At 35.4% G+C, this 7,823-nt stretch overlaps 1 long non-coding RNA gene across 3 annotated transcripts; it reads right to left on the bottom strand.

Moving 5' to 3' along the window:
* Positions 1-331: 331 nt before the first annotated feature.
* LOC125470465 lies at positions 332-3,221 on the bottom strand. Of its 3 annotated transcripts, XR_007252728.1 has the most exons (6): positions 2,891-3,221; positions 1,981-2,036; positions 1,785-1,909; positions 1,118-1,457; positions 722-830; positions 332-538 (listed from the first exon to the last, which is right to left on the bottom strand). It is a non-coding gene; the product is annotated as an uncharacterized LOC125470465 (long non-coding RNA). The 3 variants fall into 3 exon arrangements; XR_007252729.1 differs by lacking the exon at positions 1,981-2,036; XR_007252730.1 differs by lacking the exon at positions 1,981-2,036 and having other exon boundaries at positions 1,118-1,196.
* Positions 3,222-7,823: the final 4,602 nt, after the last annotated feature.

Genomic DNA, 7,823 nt, shown 5'->3' with positions numbered 1-7,823 from the left:
GGTTTGCGCGACGAAAAAGAAATATGCATCGCGCAAAACCTCTTTGCGCAACGTAGTCTGCATCGCGCAAAGTCACCTTGCACGACATAGGCTGCGTCACGCAAAGAGGTTTTGTGCGACTCAGGGACATGCGTCGCGCAAAGTCACTTTGAGCGATGCAGCCTATGTCGTGCAAAGTGACTTTACGCGACGCAGACTACGTCGCGCAAAAAGGTTTTGCACAACATATGTTTCTTCTTCGTCGCGCAAACCCATGCTTTTTTTTTTTGGCAAAAATAATTTTTATTTAATTTTTTATAAATATTGTAATTAAATTAGAAACAATAATTAATAAACCAAGAAAAAGTATTTAATTATAAAATATATGAAAATGTACATACAAGATATCCGAACAAAAAAGAAAAAACCACAACAAATAGTTTCCAAAGAAGAATGGTGTAAAGTTGGAGAACAAAGGCTCCTTGGTTTCAGGATTCTTCTTCTCATGTTGGTGATCCTCGACGCCATAGGACTGAAAAAAAGTTGCATATGCACTTACCTGCAAAGGAAAAAAAAAAAACTTTTCAGCACTTGAAAATGATCACAAAAACCAAAAGCTTTCCAGATTTCAAATCCTTGCAAGAAGAAAGCAACTAAGTAGCAATGCAAAATGTTCAGGAGGAGTTAAGAATTAAAAAAAAAAGGTGTAGAGAATCAATCAGTAAGGATACATTAGCCTTACCAGATTCAATGAATGAGAAAGCTTGATTGTCTGCAATATGCCCGATTTATCAGCTTCCTTGTTGGGAAAAATCTCAACTCTGCCCTTGCTTTTGAACGTATAAGGATCACTACAATGTTGGATGCAAATATCAGTCTAACATTCATTTCTTATCCCAAATAGAAATCAATATTCGCCAAAGTTGAGAAGAAAAATATATTGGAAAAAGAAGGGTTGGTTGCTAGGAATAATACCAAAAGTCAATACATAAACATTAATATTTCTAGTTAGGTATATTAGTTGAAGAGAAACATGGATCAATAAAGGAGTACACAAAATCGTAAATGGAAAATCAGGGAGCTTATCAATTATTTCACCATAGTGTCAGAAGCCAGTCAGTAACAGCAGAAGGCTAACCTCTGAGGCACAGAGTTCAAATCAGCAAGGGAATCTTCAACTTGGAAATTTTCTCAAGTGCATGGATGAGGGTTACAACCTTGTATCAACAAAGAAGCAAATTAAGTCAATTTTGCTCCTTAAACACAAAACTAACAGAAGGAAGAGTTGCATTTTACACACAGCACCTGCAACAATTTTATGTCTGGATTTTTTATATTTGCATGTAAATGGGTATTTGACTGTGGCCGAAAGAGACAACTGTGTCAGCAGTCAGCACTCAAGAATTTAGGATATAAGGCTGTAGAATTTGAAATAAACACTGTACCATTTCTAATCTAACAATAAGTGCAACATTGTCCTGAAAAATTGCGTACAAGAAGCTGATATAACAAACAGATGAGAAGCAGAAACAAGAGCCTTACTAGAACAGAATGCACATTAAAGACCATACAAGAAGCTGATATAACAAACAGATTGGAAGTGTTTCTAACCCTCCAAACTACTTCTCTCACTCTTTTAACATGTTATATTGCATCTAATATAACCAGGAAGATCGCCATTGATTTAAAATCATAGTGTTCTTTTTAAGGGGAATATAATTGGATGCTCCCTGCCCTTATTAGATTTTACTTGAAAATATATCAGCACAAGTAAACATACATACTAGTCTACAAGTAAATGTCACCTGTAAATTTAGGCCCAGAAACAAGCCTTAGATGGTAGCTTGAAGGATCGCTCTTCAACCAGCCAGCCAAAACATACACCACTTTGAACCCATTTTCATGCTTTTCAACAAACTCCTGGAGTAACCTATACAAAACAACTTTTAATCACTTGTAAACAAGAAATGCAACCCACATGCTTTGAGACAGTTCCTATACCTCTTTGCAGCATTCATAGACACCAAGTAATTTCAACTCAGCCTCTTATAGGAAACCTATAACATAATTTAGCACCGAAAGTAACTAAATTTAGACAATCTTATACAAATTTAAACACATCTTAACTCAAATTCCAATCAAGAATTTTTTTTTTAGTAGGTATACATGAAATTGAATGTATAATCAATCCTAAATGCCCTACCAAAAGGAATAAAACCTTCATCCCCTGCACTCAGTCACCAAACTGCTACTCCACTTCAATGATTCAATATGCGCCTTCCCCCAATTAAGGTGAACAAAATTTAATTTCCTTTTTCAGGACAAAAGGGAGAATATTACACAAAGATGGCATCATAAAGATCCCCAAACACCAAGGTACAAGCACAGAAACTAAAACAAGCTTTAATCAAATGGAGGATTAGAGTAGGAGGGATTGGGGACGCCATGAATTATACACATGGAGAATTGGAGAATAATGCACATGCTTTTGTAATTGGTCGATTTCAGAACCTAAATTAAGGTACTCAATTTAATTTATCTTCTGAGTATAACATAAAAAAGGTGTGTGTATGTGAATGTGATATAGGTCTCTTCCCAATTTCGTCCCAGCAACATAAAAATATTTTTTATTACAGTCATTCATCAAACAAGGTTGGTTTAATCTCTTCTAATGTGCATGCAGCATTTTATGACCTCTTGCCGCATTCTATAACCCATATTAAGGTACAAATGCTTGATTAAAGTGCACAACAAATGGATATTTTTCAGAATTCGCAGAGAGCTAGAGATTAAAATTAACTAACTGAAAAAATATATATGAGAAATTAAGGTGGGCTCTGTGATAAGAAATTAATTAACTTTAAAAAACAGAGACTTATGAAATTGGGGGAAAAGGGCAGCAGATTTTTACCTCTGTGATGGCTGTCGAGACGGCGAGGCCGGCAAGTGCTTGACGCGAGGTTGCAAGGCTGCAACCTGTGAGGGTTTGCAAGGCTGCAAGAGTAAGTGGTGTGAATGATGATGACTAACTGAGAGTGAGGGAGAGGAAGGCGCGGGGAGGAACACAGGCAGAGAAAAAGAAGTGAAGAAACACCTAGGGTTAGTAGTAGAAACCAAAAAAAAACGGTGGAATTGGCTCGGGTATGCAGGGGTGGAGACGCTTGGAAATTTCTGAAGAGGAAAGGCAGAGAAGCTGCGATAGAGAAATGAAGAGGAGGAGATTTTGGGCGCTATGCCAAAATTTTGGCAGCCCTCCAACTTTTAATCTCCCGCCTCCTTCAAATGTTTTTAATTATGTATGATTACTTTATTTTCTTTGTCACAATGTATGATTCTATTAAAATCTATCATTTTGATAGGATACACATTTTACGAAACTAATTTCAATGATCTAACCGTCAAACTTGTTTGTATATACTTCGAGATCTCATACGTCAAAAATTACAACAAACAAACAAACATTCAAAGATCAAGTAACGGGACAAAACTTTTCGACGGTAATAAACGAAAATCACGATTTAACGGTAGTTTTAATTCCGATTTTGATTATTTTTTACAGCTACACTCCTTGATCCTATATGAATACAATGAACAAATTCGATCGTCAATTTAAAATATTTACACTAGTGGATACCACAAAATCTTATGTTATACTTAATGAAAGTATAGATAAACTCCAAGTGTTAGTGAATCTATTATTTTGATGCGATACGCATTCTACAAAACTAATTTCAAAGATCCAACCGCCAAACTTGTTTGTATATTCTTTGAGATCGCATATGCCAACAATTGCAAAAAACAAACATTCAGAGATCAAGTAATGGGACAAAACTTTTCGACGGTTATAAATGAAAACTCACGATTTAACGGTTATTTTAACTCCGATTTTGATGATTTTTTACAGCTACACTCCTTGACCTTATATGAATACAATGAACTAATTCGATCTTCAATTTAATATATTTACACTAATGGATACCACAAAATCTTATATTATACTTAATGAAAGTATAAATAAACTCTAAATGTTAGGGAATCTATCGTTTTGATGGGATACGCATTCTACAAAACTAATTTCAATGATCCAACTATCAAACTTGTTTGTATATGTTTCGAGATCGCATACACCAAAAATCGAAAAAAACAAACATTCAGAGATTACGTACAGGACAAATCTTTTCGATGGCTATAAAAGACAAATCACAATTTAACGGTTATTTTAACTCCGATTTTGATGATTTTTTATAGCTACACTCTTTAAACCTGTATGAATACAATGAACTAATTTGATCGTCAATATAAAACATTTACACAAGTGGATACCACAAAAGAAAAAGGCAATGAAAGAACCCCAAAAGAAAAGCAAAAAAAATAAAAAATAAATAAAAACTTTGCGCGACCTATGTGCAACTGCATCACACAAAACGTCTTAACTCCGATTTTGATGATTTTTTACAGCTACACTCTTTAAACCTGTATGAATACAATGAACTAATTTGATCGTCAATATAAAACATTTACACAAGTGGATACCACAAAAGAAAAAGGCAATGAAAGAACCCCAAAAGAAAAGCAAAAAAAATAAAAAATAAAAAAAAACTTTGCGCGACCTATGTGCAACTGCATCGCACAAAACATCTTTGCCCGACATCACCTGCGTCGTGCAAAATAGCTTTGTGCGACGCCGCTGTACCCACGTCGCACAATTTTTTTTTTTTTTGTTTTTTTTTGTTTTGCCCTTTTGCTCATTAATACAAAACAAATAAATTAAAATCTACTTAGTAAATATATATACCATTGAACTTGATGGGAAACACATTGTACGGAATTCGTTTCAAAGATCCAACGATCAAACTTGCTTGTATATGCTTCGAGATCGCATACGCCAAAAATCGCAAAAACAAATTTTCAGAGATCAAGTAAGGGGACAAAACTTTTCGATGGTTATAAACGAAAAATCACAATTTAACGGTTATTTTAACTCTGATTTTGATGATTTTTTACAGCTACACTCCTTGACCCTATATGAATACAATGAATTAATTCGATCTTCAATTTAATATATTTACACTAGTGGATACCACAAAATCTTATGTTATACTTAATGAAAATATAAATAAACTCTAAATGTTAGGGAATCTATCGTTTTGATGGAATACGCATTCTACGAAACTAATTTCAATGATCGAACCGTCAAACTTGTTTGTATATGCCTCGAGATCGCATACGCCAAAAATCGCAATAAACAAACGTTCAAAAATAAAGTAATGGGACAAACCTTTTCGATGGTTATAAATGACAAATCACGATCTAACGGTTATTTTAACTCCAATTTTGATGATTTTTTATAGCTACACTCTTTAAACCTGTATGAATATAGTGAACTAATTTGATCGTCAATTTAAAACATTTACACAAGTGGATACCACAAAAGAAAAAGGCAATGAAAGAACCCCAAAAGAAAAGCAAAAAAAAAAAAAAAAAAAAAAAAAAAAAAACTTTGCGCGACGTATGTGCAACTGCATCGTGCAAAACAGCTTTGCGCGACGCCGCTGTACCTATGTCGCCCAAGTTTTTTTTTTTTGTTTTGCCCTTTTGCTCATTAATACAAAACGAATAAATTAAAATCTACGTAGTAAATATATATACCATTGAAATGGCTAACACGTTGTACGAAATTAGTTTCAACGATCGAACCGTCAAACTTGTTTGTATATGCTTCGAGATCGTATATGCCAAAAATCGCAAAAAACAACATTCAAAGATGAAGTAAGGGGACAAACCTTTTCGACGGTTATAAACGAAAAGTCACGATTTAACGGTTGTTTTAACTCCGATTTTGATGATTTTTTATAGCTACACTCCTTGACCCTATATGAATACAATGAACTAATTTGATCTTCAATTTAATATATTTACACTTGTGGATACCACAAAATCTTATGTTATACTTAATGAAAGTATAAATAAAGGGAATTGTTATTGGCACTCCAAAAATCTCATTCTACACTCCAAACTTTCTATATTTGGGAAGAAAAATACACTTGTGAGGAGTGTAGAATGAGATTTTTGGAGTGCCAATAACACTTCCCTAAATAAACTCTAAATGTTAGGGAATCTATTGTTTTGATAGGATACGCATTCTACGAAACTAATTTCAACGATCGAACTATCAAACTTGGTTGTATATGCTTCGAGATCGCATATGCCAAAATCGTAAAAAACAAAAGTTCAGAGATCAAGTAATGGGACAAACCTTTTCGACGGTTATAAACGACAAATCACGATTTAACGGTTATTTTAACTCCGATTTTGATGATTTTTCACAGCTACACTCTTTAAACCTGTATGAATATTGAATACAATGAATTAATTCGATCGTCAATTTAAAACATTTACACAAGTGAATACCACAAAAGAAAAAGGCAATGAAAGAACGCCAAAAGAAAAGCATAAAAAATAAAAAAAATAAAAAAAATAAAAAATAAAAAATCTTTGCGCGACGTAGGTGCATCTGCATCACACAAAACAACTTTGCGCGACGTGGATGCACTTGCTCTGTGCAAAGTTGGGAAAAAGGTAAAACATTGTAGGTTCGGCGCCAAAACTTTGCGGGACGTAGGTGCACTTACACCGCGCAAAACAACTTTGCACGACGTCGGCCTTCGTCGCACAAAGTGCCGTTGCGCAAAGGCCATTTGCATGACGTTTTGCGTTTGGCGTCGCACAAACAAACTTTGCGCGACGAAATTTTATGCGTCACGCAAACATGTTTTTCTACTAGTGCGAGACTCGCCAAGACTGTTATTAGTGCTCTTTGCATCTCCTTAGGCAATCGTAGCACCTCCTAGATGCTAAGGTATGATGCCAAGCTTTGTTTAGGCATGGGAGTTTTCTCTTGATTGTCAGCGATAACTTTGCCTTTTAAAGACTCTTCTATCTCTACTTTAACCATGAGATAGGCAGCGGTAGTGCACTGTTAGAAGAAATCCTTCTGGAAGTACTCGTGCAAGGAGACGAGAATGCGTGGCTCTTGCTCCATAAGTTCCCCAGCGTACGTCGGCTTAGCAGCTCTTACGTTTTTCTTGGGCTTCTTATGGTTGCGATGACTTGATCTCGGACGAACGGTTGAACGATTGCTTCAAGTTTTATGCTTGAAAAAAATGCGTAGATGATCTTCACCTCAAGGGTGCGGTAAAGGTAGTGTTTGATGCGGGATTTCATTGCTTCAAGGGTCTTGGCGACGTGATCTTGAAACGAACGTTGCTACAAGTTTATAAGCTTGTAACAAAGTCTTGAAGGAATTGGCACGAGCGCTTGTTGATTCTTCAAGGAAGTGCTTCGGCTTTGGTTGAATGTTCTTTGAAGAGAGCTTTACCAGCGTATTAGCCTTTAAAGATTTTGCAAGGGTTCTTCTATGTAGAGATTTTTCCAACCCTTATGCTTGTGGGAGGACCTTGTATTTATAGGCTTCTCAAGGCTTGCCTTTGGGATGATTTTAGGCATTTTTGTGTCTTAATTTCAGCCACTTTACTCCCTTGGCCAAATTCAAGGATCTTGTTGCCTATTTTGTGAGCAATCTTCAATTCTTACTTATTTTATAAAGATGTTTTAACTTTCTTTCCAGTTTTAGGATCAATTTGGATTCCCTAGCCGAATTTAAGGGGGTTTTCTCCCTTGTGCTAAATTTTGGGAATGTTTTATACTTCCCTTGCTTGATTTATGCCACATGTCATCGATGACTTGTCTATTTGTGATGAGTCATATGCCACGTGGAGCTTTGTGATGCACCTTTTGTATGCAACGAAATTTACGTATCTACAGTGAATGACTATCAGTGTTTT

The sequence above is a fragment of a genome, unplaced genomic scaffold (genome assembly GCF_019419815.1).
Source record: "Pyrus x bretschneideri cultivar Hongxiangsu unplaced genomic scaffold, Pyrus_bretschneideri_v1 Contig5, whole genome shotgun sequence".
NCBI lineage: Eukaryota > Viridiplantae > Streptophyta > Magnoliopsida > Rosales > Rosaceae > Pyrus > Pyrus x bretschneideri.
This window is presented reverse-complemented; position numbering and strand designations above follow the sequence as displayed.